At 38.2% G+C, this 16,734-nt stretch overlaps 1 protein-coding gene and 1 pseudogene across 1 annotated transcript in view; both read left to right on the top strand.

Moving 5' to 3' along the window:
• The window catches only part of LOC136157278 (cytochrome P450 2C9-like), a 32,571-nt pseudogene extending 23,569 nt beyond the window's left edge, over window positions 1-9,002 (top strand).
• The window catches only part of LOC136158237 (cytochrome P450 2C19-like), a 54,306-nt gene continuing 45,559 nt past the window's right edge, over window positions 7,988-16,734 (top strand). The window contains exon 1 of the mRNA XM_065920015.1: window positions 7,988-8,099. The gene's annotated coding sequence lies outside the window, so the exon portion shown is untranslated. The remainder of the gene's footprint in view (window positions 8,100-16,734) is intronic.

Here is a 16,734-nt window from a genome sequence, read left to right on the forward strand (position 1 = left end):
CAGTCCTTCCAATGAACACCCAGGACTGATTTCCTTTAGGATGGACTGGTTGGATCTCCTTGCAGTCCAAGGGACTCTCAAGAGTCTTCTCCAACACCACAGTTCAAAAGCATCAATTCTTCAGTGCTCAGTTTTCTTCACTGTCCAACTCTCACATCCATACACGACTACTGGAAAAACCACAGCCTTGACTAGACGGACCTCAGTTGGCAAAGTAATGTCTCTGCTTTTTAATATGCTATCTAGGTTGGTCATAACTTTCCTTCCAAGGAGTAAGCGTCTTTTAATTTCATGGCTGCAGTCACCATCTGCAGTGATTTTGGAGCCCAAAAAAGTAAAGTCTGACTCTGTTTCCACTGTTTCCCCATCTATTTCCCATGAAGTGATGGGACCAGATGCCATGATCTTAGTTTTCTGATTGTTGAGCTTTAAGTCAACTTTTTCACTCTCCTCTTTCACTCTCATCAAGAGGCTTTTAGTTCCTCTTCCTCTTCTTCTGGAAACAGAGTCAGACTTTACTTTTTTGGGCTCTAGCTTGTGCTTCTTCCAGCCCAGCGTTTCTCATGATGTACTCCGCATATAAGTTAAATAAGCAGGGTGACAATATACAGCCTTGAGGTACTCCTTTTCCTATTTGGAACCAGTCTGTTGTTTCATGTCCCGTTCTAACTGTTGCTTCCTGACCTGCATACAGGTTTCTTAAGAGGCAGGTCAGATGGTCTGGTATTCCCATCTCTTTCAGAATTTTCCACAGTTTATTGTGATTCACACAGTCAAAGGCTTTGGCATAGTCAATAAAGCAGAAATAGGTGTTTTTCTGGAACTCTCTTGCTTTTTCGATGATCCAGCAGATGTTGGCAGTTGGATCTCTGGTTCCTCTGCCTTTTCTAAAACCAGCTTGAACATCTGGAAGTTCACAGTTCACGTATTGCTGAAGCCTGGCTTGAGCACATCTGAGGTCAGGGGCGGTGGCCGAGAGGAGCTACCCCACATCCAAGGTCAGGAGAGGTGGCCATGTGGAGATACCCCCTTGTCAGAGGTAGGGAGCAGCGGCTGCAGTTTGCTGGAGCAGCCATGAAGAGATACCCCACGTCCAAGGTAAGAGAAACCCAAGTAAGATGGTAGGTTTTGTGCGAGGGCATCAGAGGGCAGACACATTGAAACCATAAGTACAGAAATCTAACCAATCTGATCACATGAACCACAGCCTTGTCTAACTCAATGAAATGAAGCCATGCCGTATGGGGCCACCCAAGACAGACGGGTCATGGTGGAGAGGTCTGACAGAATGTGGTCTACTGGAGAAGGGAAGGCAAACCACTTCAGTATTCTTGCCTTGAGAATCCCATAAACAGTATGAAAAGGCAAAAAGATAGGACACTGAAAGATGAACTCCCCAGGTCAGTAGGTACCCAATATGCTACTGGAGATCAGTGGAGAAATAACTCCGGAAAGAATGAAGGGAAGGAGCCAAAGCAAAAACAATACTCAGTTGTGGATGTGACTGGTGATAGAAGCAAGGTCTGATGCTGTAAAAAGCAATAGGAACCTGGAATGTTAGGTCCATGAATCAACGCAAATTGGAAGTGGTTCAACAGGAGATGGCAAGAGTGAACGTCGACATTCTTGGAATCAGCGAACTAAGACTGGAATGGGTGAATTTAACTCAGATATGTATCCCTATAACTCCATAAAGTTCAGTATTTAAAAGTACCAAATGTCAAAGAGGGTAGAAGGAAAACGAGACTGAAAAAAGGAGCTGTCTCTGCCTCGTCCCCTTGACAAATCCTTTTATCATGTAACATTTTCTCCAGTGGGATGAGAAAGGCTTATTCTTCAGAGAAACTGAAACCAACAGGCTCTATACTCAGGGACACTGGGCAGAAAAAGAGGAAAATAGTGAGGTGCACAGATGAGAGGCAAGGTTGGGGAAGAATCCACTTCTTGAATTCAGAGACTTTTAGTTCCTTTCTCTATTGTAGTTCCCAAAATGCAGGGAGTTTCTGCTTGTCTTATTATGTATACTAATAAAGAGGTACATATAGATGTATCTTAAGCCTAGTTCACAGGAGAGTTGAATGTATCTATATTATAGCAGTTATCTCTTTATGTTTAGGTGAATTTCTGAACTATAACTGATGTTTATAATGTTGTTGGAGCACCTTCACAATACCTCACAAGTCCTTCAATTTGTATGCAAATGTGGTGTGCACTTTTCTTTCTCCATCATTCTTACTTATCTGTTACCAGCTAAGGTCCAGGAAGAGATTGACCATGTGCTTGGCAGACACCGGAGCCCCTGCATGGAGGACAGGAGCCACATGCCCTACATGGATGTTGTGGTCCATGAGATCCAGAGGTGTATTGATCTGGTCCCCACCAGTCTGCCCCATATGGTGACCTGTGACATTAAATTCAGAAATTACCTCATCCTCAAGGTAAGTTTGCTTGTGTGCTAGGTTGCTTCAGTCGTGTCTGACTCTGTGCGACTCCATGGGCTGTAGCTTGCCAGGTTCCTCTCTCCATGCGATTCTCTAGGCAAGAATGCTGGAATGGGTTGCCATTCCCTTTTCCAGGGGATCTTCCTGACCCAGGGATCGAACCCGCATCTGCTATGTCTCCTGCACTTGCAGTTGGGTTCTTTACCATTAGCGCCACCTGGTAAGACTGGTTCCTCTTATACTGACCTCAGTAGTCTTGAAGTTCCCTTTTATACAGTATGAGTGCAGTCCTCTATGAACACAAAAATCCTTTGTGTGGTGGCTTGATGGAAGATGTGCTGTTTCTAGTTTAGTCTGTAAAGCTTTATAACAGGCTCTGGCAGCTGACAGTGCAAGTGTTCCAAGTTTGTTCTGCCTCTTTTGTATTGTTTGTCTCATCTTAGCTGTTTATTTTTCCAAATGTTATCAGTTTTTATTTGATATTTATTAGTATGAGTATCAGTCAATTTACCAAAACACTCTGCTGGGATTTTTATCTGGGTGACATTAGATCAATTTGAAAAGATTTAACATCATGACACATCGAGTCTTTCAATTAATGGGCATGGTATATAGTCCTTGGTTTGGGGGCTTTCTTTAATTTTCTTAATAATATCTTTTTCAGTAAAATTGGCTTGCAAAACTTTTTTGCAAGATGCTTAATACTGTTATAAGTTTTAAATAACGACTATCATTTTATTATCTGGAATACAGAAGTATAATTAATTTTATCATTTGGATGACATATATAGCAGCATTGCTAAATTAAAAAAAATTACTAATAATTAATTGCAGTTTCTATATACATTGTCATACTATCTGGGTAAATATCTTTGTTTCATCCTTCATCATTTCTGATCTCTTGCAGGGTGAAGATTAACATAAACTATTAAGCATGATGTTTTATATACATTTTGTTAGATTTTTAAAGTCAGTTTCAGTTCAGTTCAGTTCAGTCATCCAGTCCTGTCTGACTCTTTGCGACCCCGGGGACTGTAGCACACCAGGCCTCCCTGTCCCTCATCATCTCTCAGAGTTTGCTCAAACTCATGTCCATTGAGTCGGTGATGCCATCCAACTATCTCATCCTCTGTCGTTCCCTTCTCCTCCTGTCCTCAATCTTTCCCAGCACAGGGTTTTTTCCAGTGAGTTGGCTCTTTGCATCAGATGGCCAAAGTATTGGACCTTCAGCTTCAGCATTAGTCCTTCTAATGAAAATTCAGGATTGATTTCCTTTAGGATTGACTGGTTTGATCTCCTTGCATCCCAAGAGACCCTCAAGAGTCTTCTCCAATACCACAATTCAAAAGCATCAATTCTTTGGTGTTCAGCCTTTTTTCAGGTCCAGCTTTCACATCCATATGTGACTACCGGAAAAACCATAGCTTTAACTAGATGGATTTTTGTTGGCAAAGTAATGTCTCTGCTTTTTAATATGCTGTCTAGGTTGGACATAGCCTTTCTTCCAAGAAGCAAGGGTCTTTTAATTTTGTGGCAGCAGTCACTATCTGCAGTGATTTTGGAGCCCAAGAAAATAAAGTCTCTCACTTGTTTCCATTGTTTTCCCATCTGTTTGCCATGAAGTAATGGGACAAGATGCCATTCATGATCTCCGTGTTTTGAGTGTTGAGTTTTAAACCAGCTTTTTCACTCTCCTCTTTCAGTTTCATCAAGAGGCTCTTTAGTTCCTCTTTGCTTTCTGCCGTAAAGGTGGTGTCATCTGCACATCTGAGGTTATTGATATTTCTCCCAACAATCTTGATTCCAGCTTGTGCTTCCATCCAGCCTGGCATTTCACATGATGTACTCTGCAAATAAGTAGGGTGACAATACAAATATACAGCCTTGACATACTCCTTTCCCAATTTGGAACCAGTCTATTGTTCCATGTCTGGTTTTAACTGTTGCTTCTTGACCTGCATAGAGTTCTCAGGAGGCAGGTAAGGTGGTCTGCTATTCCCATGTCTTTAAGAATTTTCCACAGTTTGTTGTGATCCAGACAGTCAAAGGCTTTAGGGTAGTCAATGAAGCAGAAGTAGATGTTTTTTCTGGAATTTTCTTGCTTTTTCTACGATCCAATGGATGTTGGCAATTTGATCTCTGGTTCCTCTGGTTTTTCTAAATCCAACTTGAGTATCTGGAGGTTCTTGGTTCACTTACTGTTGAAGCCTGGCTTTGAGAATTTTAAGCATTACTTTGCTAGCATGTGAAATGAGTGCAATTGTGCCATAGTTTGAACATTCTTTGGCATTGCCCTTCTTTGGGATTGGAATGAAAACTGACCTTTTCCAGTCCTGTGGACAACAACCATCAACAGGAGAATGTTGGATTCCACCAAAAAATAAAAGATACCCCATATCCACTGGTAAAGGAGAAGCCTCAGCAAGATGGCAGGAGGGGATCAATTGCATTTAAAATCAAATCTTAGACCTATGAGAGATGCTCAGAGGGCACAAACAAAACCTTGTGTGTGCAGCACTGAGGGCAAGGAGCAGTGACCGCCCAACAGGAGACTGATCCAGACCTGCCTTTGAGTGTTTGAGTGTCTCCTGCAGAGGCATGGGTCAGCAGTGACCTGCTGTGGGGACAAGGGCTCTGGCGGCAGCAGACCTGGGAGGCATGGCATGTGGCATTAGTCCTCTTGGAAGAGGTCGCCATTGGCCCACCATAGAGCCACTGAGCAGATGACACACACACTGCAGAACCATTATAGCAAAGAAGTTCTTACACTATTGCAAAAGTTCTAGGGCCCACAATGGATTTCCCAACCTGGGCATCTGGCAGAAGGACTGAGAACCCCCAGGGAAACAACAAAACCTGTGCACCAGGACCCAGGAGAAAGGAGCAATGACCCCACAAGAAACTGAGCCAGACTTGCCTGTGATTGTCCTGCAGTCTCCCGTGGAGGCTTGGGTTGACAGTTGCCTGCCGTGGGGTCAGGGCCACTGACTACCACAATCCTGGGAGCTGCAATATGTTGGCATAAATAAGTCTTTTTGAAGGCCAAACTACAGGGAGGGAACACAGCCCTACCCATCAGCAGAAAATTGGATTAAACATTTACTGAGCATTTACTGAGATTTACTTGGCCACCAGAGCAAGACCCAGTTTTACAAAGCCATCCTTTCCATCAGGAAACTTCCACAAGCCTCTTATCGTCATCCATCAGAGGGCAGATGGAATGGAAACCACAGTCACAGGAAACTAACCATACTGACCACATGGATCACAACTTTGTCTGACTCAGTGAAACCTTGAGTCATATTAGGAATAGAAGAGAGTTTTATTTGAGCCAAATTTAGGGCTAAGCCTGTGAGACAGCCTCTCAGATCACTCTGAAGAGCTGCTGTGGAGAAGCATGGTTTTCAGCACAGTTTTATACTTTGTCAGAACAAAGTTCATCAAGCAAGTCAGGGAAACATTCCTTCAAGTGACCCCCCCACCCCCGCCAAAAATCAGCAGGTATACAGAGTCAGTATGACTTTGATGCCTGGGAAGGGAGTCTTTCCAGCTTTGATGTCCTAAGAACATTTAATCTGTATTTTTAACATTCTTTATTTCTGGTCAGTCAACCCTTTTAAAAAATGATTAAACAGATGGGCAATGTATGTCTGATAGGCTACAAAGAGGCTGCTTTACTTAATGTAAAATTCAAGTTAAATGAAGTATAAGCCAGAATGACTTCCCCGTTCCTCAGTATGTAAAAATTTCTTCCATTAACATGAGTTTATCTATCTATCCACCTATCCATCAACACCTCACTACTTTAGTGTGTATGTCTCATTAACAATGATTTTTATAAAGAGAACAATAATATTCACACTCAAGAGTTACCTTGAGTACAATCATATTATCTTATGTACTGCCTATACTTAAAAATTCCTGACTTGCCTAGAATATACTTTATAACTTTCCTTTTTCTTTGCAATTTAGTATGTAGCCTAGGGACAAGCGTATAATTTAGTTAGCTTTTCTCTTTAGTTTCCTGTTATCAGTTCCCTTTGCTCTGTATTTCTTTCAACATTTAACTTTGTGAAGAATTCAATTTAGTAGTCTTGTAAAATATTCTGCAGGCAATTGTTTTCTAGAAATTAGATTTCAATTATTATTTGGTTAGACAGCTATGTAGGTGCATTTGTGTGTTCCACTGAAATTCATTTGGGAGGTGGGGATACATGTCACCCCATTATTGGTATGGGTTGTTCTTCATATAATAAAGTAGTATCTGCCAGATTTCTCTATGGGAGAGTTTCTTTTTTTTTTTTTACATTTAATTAATGAAAATCTATGGTGTAGTACTTCAGGGCTTTGTAAATATCAAACTTCTTAACAATTCACTCTACAGCTTTAGCATTTATGGATGACACTTGCTTGAATTAATGATCCTATGCTGAATTGTTATAAAATGATTTTTCTAATTTTATCTTCGTTTCTGTTTCTATGCTGAGATTAATCTGTAATGAAATCTACCCTATACTTTCAAATAAGATAATCTGCATGAAAGTGATTAACACTAATAGTTGCTCTAGTACTTATTATTATCATAGAAGAGGTTATTTTTGACTAGATCAGCTATCTGTTTACAAAAGTACTATGGACAGATAACTCCAAACGCTTCAAGTTCCAATAGTGATTTCCATTTCAAACTGTTGTCCACATGTGAGAAGAGTAGAAACTGGTGACAAAGCAGCTGTGGGGGACGGACACCAGTGTCCAAATGTGGTGATAAGCAGAATGGATTCACCCTAGGGTCCATGTACTCACTGTTTCAAATGCTTTTGAGATTTACTTGCAACATCACTGCCACTCTGTTGGGCCTTTAATGGACTGGAACCTGGTGGTCCAGAGTTGACAATGAGAAAGTGAAAGAAGGAAAGAGGCTAATATTCCCTGGGTTACGCAGCTGGCTTTCGCGCTCCAGGGAATCAGCCAGAAATAGAGAGATGGACGGAAGGAAGGAAGGGAGGGAGGAAGGGAGGAAGGGAGGAAAGATACGGGGACCAAAGCTCCGATGGGGCAAAGGTGTTTTAATCAACATGGTATGGGCATATATACTGTCTTACAAGGTAGTTATTCTCAGCAAAGATAAAGATTAAAATTCCAGATTTACAAAACACAAGGCGATCCCTATTAAAGAGAGAAGAGGGTACTTATCACCATAATGAGAAACTAACAAAAGAAATGCCTGGATTCCTCAACCCTGGGAAAGGGAAAGGCGTGCCTCTCCTCTTAATTCCTGAATATTCAGGAATTAATAAGGACCAGAGGATTCCTGACACCACTCATCTTTAATTTATTTTTGTTTATTACTTGCTCTGTCTGCTGCTGTCTTGCTCAAAATGCCACAGCCCTTCTTTAGGCCTAGGATTCCTCATCTATAAATCATAAAACTGGACTAAATGGTTTGCAACATTTGTCCAGCTCCAGGACTTCTGTGTAGTTCAGTTTATGTTCATCTGTTCTTTCCAGGGCACAGATGTATTAACGTTGCTGACTTCTGTGCTACATGATGGCAAAGAATTCCCCAACCCAGAGATATCTGACCCTGGCCACTTCCTGGATGAGAGTGGCAACTCAGTCACTCTAAGAAGAGTGAGTACTTTATGGTTTTCTCAGTAGGTAACACAAGTTTATTTTCTTCATCACTTCAGAGAGCAGGATACCTTTTGGGTATCAGTTGGAATTTTCATTCCCAAAGTAAGGATGGTGAAAGTGCTTTTTTGTCCATGATGAGGGGCAACGATCACAGTGCCCATACACTTTCCCTCCCCTCAATACATCATCATTGTTGGGCTAGATTACTGGAGCTTGGAGAGGTGACCCAGTTCTTTCAAATTCAGAAATAAAGTTTGAGCTACATTCTGAAAATGTAAGAAAAGTGCATCTTAGACAAAAGAAACTGTTATAAATCTTTGAAACTTCAAGGTTGATGAAGAGTAAATATACTTAGAGCAGAGAACAGAGGCTGTGGAGAATGGAAAGAAACATGTTGGACCATCAGATTAGGAACAGAAAATAGAATGAATATATGTGTGTTTCTAGAAAAAGATTGAACTTGAAAATATCAAATTGCAGCCATAGTATGAGAATACTTAATGAAGTATGTGGTATAGTGCTGATGCTCAGTAAATGTTTGTTGAAAGAAGGATACCTGTTAAGATAAGATTTAAGTGGATAGCATGTATGTCTACCCTTTGTTCATCTGTCTATCCAGCCATTCTGCCTTCCTTCCATTCACTGAAACATTCATCAAATGCATAGTCTCTTTCCGACAGCCAGAAACACAATGTTCTATACATATACAAGGAGTGTATGTACTCTCTGTGTTTCTTGTTTCCAGGGAAATGGATTTGTGTGGGAGAGAGCCTGGTCTGCATGGAACTGTTTTTATTCCTGACCACAATTTTACAAAAATTTGCCTTGAAATTTGTGGTTGACCCAAAGGATATTGACACCACCCCAGCTGCCAGTGGATTAGTTTCTGTGCCGCCTTCTTATGAGCTCTGCTTCATTCCTGTGTGAGGAATGTTAGATCATCTGGCTTCAACTGCCTCTCATCGGGGCATCACTCATCTCTTCCCCTTCAGTTTTCCTGAGAATTCCTTCTCTGACCTCTCATCTCATTGTGCTGTTTCACTGCAGAAATGTATCTTCTATTCTCCATATTCTGTAACATTTGTATTGGCCATCACATATGCTAATACTTGTCTATTATTGAGTATTATTATGTAATCAGTACCAAATATAGCAAGATGGTTAGTGTATACCAATGGAGAGCCTTCTCCTTTGCATGTTCAAAATAAAAGGCATAATTTGATGAGTCAGTTCTCAGATTCTCCCTTTTTTGTGCATAGTGCATGTACAAAATGGAAGAAAAGGTGCTTAAAGGTCGTGATGTTTCTCCTAATTATATGCCAGTACATTTGGCATTCCAAAGGATAACAGCTTTTGGGGGGGACTGGAATGAGGAACTCAATATCTTGCTTGTCTTGGAACATTGATAGGACTCAATATACTCTTGAAACCTGGTGAAAGCTAGAACAGAAAAGCAGGCTGCACTAGCATGCAAGTTTGAGACCTTCAGAATCTTTGACTGAGCTGGTTGGTGAGGTTCTTCACCTACATGAGACTGGTTACTGTAGATTGGGAGAACTGACTGTTGGTGTAATGTGCAAACACCAATGCAGAGTGTCAAAAAAATGAAGAAGCAGAAGATACATGATTTAACAAAAATATATTTCAGAATAGCCACAAAAATCATTACTGGTTTCAGGAGAACAATAAAGAAATGAAGCAGAAATTTCAACAAAAGAAAATTTAAAGGTACCAAACAGAAGTCAGATAATTAAAGAATGTAGTAATTGAACCTAAGACATCATTAGAGGGTTCACAGCAGACTGGATCAAGGAGAAGTGATCAGTGAACTCAAATATATATATATTACTGGAGATTATTCAGTCAATCAGGGGAGTGAAAGAAAGACCAGGAAAAAGAAAAGAAAGATTAAGAGATTTATGGGACACCATGAAATGGGCCAATATAATAATACAGGAGTCTAGGAGGAGAAGAGAGAAAGAGAAAGGACTAAAAATCTTATTCAAAGTAACAATGTCAGAAAATCTTCCAAATCTGGGGAAGAAGTGGACATAAAAATCCTGGGTGTATAAAGAACCTCAGATTTAAAAATCAAAGAAATCCATGCTGAGACACACAATAATTAAATTGTCAAAAATCAATGACCATGACAGTGAGAGCAGTCATAGATGATAGCTTGTCATATACAAAGAACCCCACAAAACTGTCAGTAAATTTTAGAGCAGAAACTGACTGGAGAGAAAATAGAACATATCCTCAGAATCCTGAAAGAAAAAATAAAATCTTAGATATGAGGACACTCACAGGCTGAAAGTAAATGGATAGAAATGACTTCCCTGATGGTTCAACAGTAAAGAAACCACCTGCAGTGAGGAGACATGGGTTCAGTCCCTGGATTGGGAAGATCCCTTGGAAGAAGAAATATTTTTGCCTGGAAAATCTAATGGACAGAGGAGCCTGGTGGACTGCAGTCCACAGGGTTGCAAAAGGTTGGACATGACTTGGAGACTACACCACCACAACCACATAGTTGAATTTGCAGCCTTGTGTTACTTTCTGCTGTAAAGTCATGTGATTCAGTTATGCATATGTACAGGTTCTTTTTCATATTCTTTTCCATCATGGTTTATCACAGGATATTGCATATAGTCTCCTGTGCTATACAGTAAGACCTTGTTTATCCTTCCTATGTTTAATAGTTTGCATCTGCTAGTCTCAAACTCCCAATCCATCCCTCTCCTACCTTTCTTCCCCTTGGCAACCACAAGACTGTTTTCTATGTCTGTGAGTCTGTTTTGTAAATAAGTTCATTTGTGCAATATTTTAAATTCCACATATAAATGATATCATACAGTATTTGTCCTTCTCTTTCTGACTTCCTTTGCTTAGTATGATCACTTTTAGGTCCATCTATGTAGCTGCAACTGTTACCTCTTGCTGAGAAGAGGCAAAGAGGGAAATAGATCACATGCAATACTTATATTAGGAAAGAAAAAAAAAAGGATGTATCTTTATCTAGACTAAGAGAAAAGTAAGACTCAAATAAATAAAATCATAAAGAGAAACCTGTACAGCATTACCATGGTATAAAAGGATCATAAGAGACTATTATGACCAATTATATGCCATTGAAGAAAGTCAGAAAAGACATACAGTGAGTTTGAATCAGTAAGAGATTGAATCAGTAATCAATAGCCTCCTGACAAAGAAAAGCCAGGGACCACTTAGTTTCATTGGTGAATTTTAAATACTTAAATGTAGAAGAATTAATGTTAATCCTTTTCAAACTCTTTCAAAATGTGAGAGGAGGGAACACTTCAATATTCATTTTTTTTTTGAGGCCAGAAATTCTGTGGTACCCAAGTCTGGCAAAGATGCTGCCCAGTAAAGAAAACTACAGGTTAGTTAGTATTCCTTATGATGATGGATGTGAATATCTTCGATATAATTCTAGCAGAAAAAATTCAGCTGCCCATTAGGAGTATCCTTTCACTATAAAAACACTCAACAAACTAGGAGTGACAAAGGCCACATGAAAAGTGATAGCTAAGATCTTAATGGTGAAAAGCAGAAAGCTCTCTCTAGAAGAAGCTCTCTCTCTTGAAGATATGGATGGAGTAAATATACTCACTCTCATTACTGATGTCCAATGTACTACTTAAAGGGCTGACTAGAGAAATTAGGCAAGAAAAAGAAGTAAAAGTCATTCAAATCAGGTGGAAGAAATAAAATGATATTTATTCACAGATCACATGATGTTATATGAAAAAATCATAAAGATTCCATACAAAAAGCCCTGTTAGATCTAATAAATGAATTCAATTTCAATGCAGAAAACATTTTCATTTCTACCCATTAATAATAAACTGTAAATTAAAAAGTAATATCATTTATAGCAGCACAAAAAAGAAAAACTTATGAGTAACTCAACTAAGGACATGAATGACTTGTACACTAAACAATATAAAAGTTGCTGAAAGAAATTTAAAAAGATGAGCAAATGAAAAGACATCTGTGTTCATAGATTGAAAGAATTAATGTTGTTAAAATGTCCATAGTACTAAGGCCAACTATGTTTCAATGCAGTATCTATTAAAACCCTAACAATAATTTTTTTTTTTTATTTTTTATTTTTTAAATATTATTTTATTAGTTGGAGGCCAATCACTTTACAACATTTCAGTGGGTTTTATCATACATTGACATGAATCAGCCATATAGTTACACGTATTCCCCATCAAAGGAAACCATAGACACAATGAAAAGGCAAACTATAGATTGGGAGAAAATATTTGCAAACAGTACAACTGGAAAGAGCTTACTTTTGAAAATATACAAGCTCATACAACTCAGCAGTAAAAAACAAATGGCCCAATTGGAAAATGGACAAATGACGTAATGACCTAAATAGACATTTTACCAAAGAAGACATACAAATGTCTTATAGACAAATGAAACATGTTTCATGTTGCTAATTATTTTAGTAATGGAAATCAAATAAGGTAGCATCTCACAAAGGTCAGAATAGCTATCATTAGGAAGTCTACAAATAATAAATGCTGGAGAGGGTTGTGGAGAAAAGGGAATCAGCTTACACTGGTGATGAAAATATGAATTGGTACAGCCACTATGGAAAATAGTATGAAAGTTTCTCAAAAAACTAAAAATAGAATAACCATGTGATCCAGTGATTCCACTTATGGACATATATTCAGACAAAGCTCTAATCTAAAAAGAAACATGCACCCACTATGTTCTCAGCAACACTAGTCACAATAGCTAAAACATGGAAACAAAAAAATGTCCATCAACAGAGGAATGGATCAAGAAGATGAGGTACATATATACAATGGAATAATACTCATGCATAAAAAGGAACCAAATAAAATGCAATTTCCAGCAATATGGATTGCAACTAGAGATTATCATACTAAGTGAAGTCAGAAAGAGAAAGGCAAATACCATACAATATCACTTACCTGTGGAATCTAAAATAAAACACAAATGAAGATATCTACAAAATAAACCCACAGATACAGAGAACAGATTTAAGGTTGCCAAGGGAGAGGGTGGGTAGGGGAGGGAAGGATTGGAAGTTTGGGATTAGCAGGTGTAAACTATTATATTTAGGATGGATAAACAATATGTTCCTACTGTATAGCACAGGGGACTATAGTCAATATCCTGTGATAAACCATAATAGAAGAGAATATATATATAACTGAGTCACTTTGCTGTGCAGCAAAAATTAAACACAACATTATAAATCAACTGCTGCTGCTGCTAAGTCACTTCAGTCATGTCCGACCCTTAGCGACCCCATGGACTGCAGCCTACCAGGCTCCTCCGTCCATGGGATTCTCCAGGCAAGAGTACTGATAAATCAACTATAATGCAATAAATTTTTTTAAAAAGAAAACAACAGAGCTGGAGGCATCACACTTCCTAATTTCAAAATTCTAATATATTATATTATGGAGCTATAGCAATTAATCAGTATTGCACTGATGTAAAGATACACATAAACAGTGCAATGACATTGTATAAAGTCCAGAAATAAATCCTAGCTAATAGAGTCACTTGAACCTTAATTAGTATGCCAAGACTACACAAAAGAGCAGTCTTTTCTACAAATAAAGCTGGAGAAATAGATACAACTGTTGAAAAGAATGAAATTGGAGTCTTATGTTACACTAGATATAAAAATCAACTAAGAAGGGGTTAAAGATTAATTGTAAGACCTGAACCTATAACACTTTTGGAAGAAAATATAGGGTGTAAGCTTCATGATCTGAGTTTTGATGATGATTTCATGGATAAGACACTAAAAACACAGGCAGAAAAAGAAAAATTAGACTAGTGGAACTATATAAAAATGAAAAGCTACAAAGCAAAGGGAATAATCAATAAGGTGAAAAGGCAACATATAAAATGGAGAAAATATCTGTAAATCATATCTCATGAGAGGTTAATATCCAAAATATGTAGGAACTCTTACAACTCAATAGTAAAAATCCATGAACCCAGTTTCAAAATGGGCAAAGAGCTAGAAGAGCCATCTCTTAAATAAACATAACATTAGCCAACAAGTATACAAAAAGGTGCTCAACATCACTACACATCAGGGCAAGGTAAATCAAAACCACAGTGAGATATATCCTTACACCTGTTGGGCTGGATATTTTAAAAAAGAAAGGGAGTGTTGGCAGGAGTGTGAAGAAATTGAAACCCTTGTGTACTAGAAATGCAAAATGATGCAGCTTCTATGGAAAATGGAATAGTGACTGATCAGAAATTAAAAGTAGGATTACCATATAACCAGCAATGTCACTCCTGGCTATTTACCTAAAGAACTGAAATTAGGATATTGAAGAGATACTACACTTCCATGTTAGTTTTGGCATTATTCATAGCAGTCAATATGTGAAGAATCCTAAATGTCAATCAGTGGATGAATGGAAACAATGGGATATACATACAATGGAATATTATTCAACCTTAAGAAATAGAATATGCTGCAGTACTTGATAACTTGAATGAACATTGACCAATTAGGCTGAGTGAACTTAGACAACTATGGAGTATAATCACTGCATAATTCCATTTATATGAAGCATCTAAAATAATGAAATTCATATAATCAAAGAACTGAATGATGTTTGCTAAATCCTAGAGAGTAAGACAAAGGGGCAGTTGTTAATCAACAGATATAAGATTTCAGTAACACAAGGTGAGGGCTTCCTTGCTGGCTGAGCTGGTAAAGAATTGCCTGTTAATGCAGGAGATGCAAGAAGCATGGGTTTGATCCCTGGGTTGGGAAGATCCCCTGGAGAAGGAAATGGCAACCCTCTCCAGTACTCTTGCCTGGAAAATTCTATGGACAGAGAAGCCTGGCAGGCTATAGTCCATGGAGTCTCAAAGAGTCGGACACGACTGAGCATGCATGCGCACAATGCAAAATGAGTATGTTCTAGATATCTACTGTATAGAAGTATGTCTATAGTTACCAGAACTGCATTGTACCTTAAAAATGAGTTATAAGGTTATATCTCATGTTAAGTGTTCTTACCACAATAAAACAATTTAAAAAGTACATGCAAGAAGAAATATAGTCCAAATAGGTATTTATCTATTAAATGAACTGAATCAATAATTATTATATTTCAGATGAGAAAAATCCAAGACTTTGGTTCACAGGTGAATTCTATGAAATAGTCAAGGAATAATTTATACCAATTGTCTATAATCTCTTCCAGAATATAGTAGTAAAGGAAATTCTTACTCAATCATTTTATGAGGCTAGCATTAATCTAATTCCAAAATCAGACAAAGACATTACAGAAGAGGAAAAGTACAGACCAATATTCCTCATAAACTTAGATGCAAGAAGTCTCAGCATAATATTAGCAAATCAAATCCAGTAGTGTAGAAAAGGAATTGTACACTGGGCCCAAGTAAGACATATTTGAGGTATGGAAATTATGAAATCAATTAATGTATCCCATGTGAAAATCAATGTACCCTATTACATCAACAGTTTAAAGAGAAGTCCCATGATTGTATATTGACAGATGTATAAAAATCATCTGAGAACATCTAAAACCACTTGTGATTTAAAAACTCTAAGCAGACCAAGAATGGAGGAGCAGCTTCCTCAACTTGATAAAGAAAATTTACAGAAATTCACAGCTAACATCATTGTTAATGGTGAGAGACTGGAAGCTTTCCTGCTAAGATAGATATGAGACATGATGTCCCTTCTAATTATTCCCATTTAGTATTGAACTGGAAGACCTAGCTAAATGCAATAAGAAAAGAAAGAAGAAATAACATTTACACAGATTGGGAAGGAAGAAATGAAACTATCTTTGTTTGACAATGATGTGATTATGTAGAAAATCCCAAAGAATGAAAAAACAACTAAGAGGCAATTTTAGCATGTTCCCACATACGGTAGGGAACAAGCAATAGTCAGTTGCTTTCCTATATACTAGCAATGGACATGAACTTGGGCAAACTCTGGGAGATAGTGAGGGACATGGAGGCCTGGCATGCTGCAGTTCATCAGGGTACGGAGTCAGACGTGACTTAGTGACTGAACAATAACAATATTAGCAATGAACAGTTGGAATTTGACATTAAAAACACAATATTATCTACATTAAAACAAAAATTAAGCACTTAGATAGAAATCTGACAAAATTTGTATGTTCTATTTGAGGAAAACTCTAAACCTCTGATGGAGAAAACTAAAAAGATTTTTAAAAAATGGAAATACATTCCACATCTATCAATAGGAAGATTCAATACAGTTTAGATTTCAGTTCTCCCCAGTTTAGTCTATAGATTCAATGTGATCCCAATCAAAATTTCAGGATGATTTTTTGAGATATTGACAGTAAGATTCTTAAGTGTACATGAAGAGGTTAAAGACCCAGAATAGTCAACACAATATTAAAAAAGGAGAGCAAAGTCAGAGCACTGACTCTCTCTGATTTCAAGACTGATTGCAAAGCTACCATGATCAAGACAGAGTGGTATTGATGAAAACAGAGACAAATGATTTAATGGAAAAAAGAGTCCAGAAATATTAATAGGTAGACAGATACAGTCAACTGATCTTTGACAAAGGAGCAAAGCAATTCAATGGAGAAGGCTA

Source organism: Muntiacus reevesi, chromosome 2 (assembly GCF_963930625.1).
Source record: "Muntiacus reevesi chromosome 2, mMunRee1.1, whole genome shotgun sequence".
NCBI classification, from domain to species: Eukaryota; Metazoa; Chordata; class Mammalia; order Artiodactyla; family Cervidae; genus Muntiacus; species Muntiacus reevesi.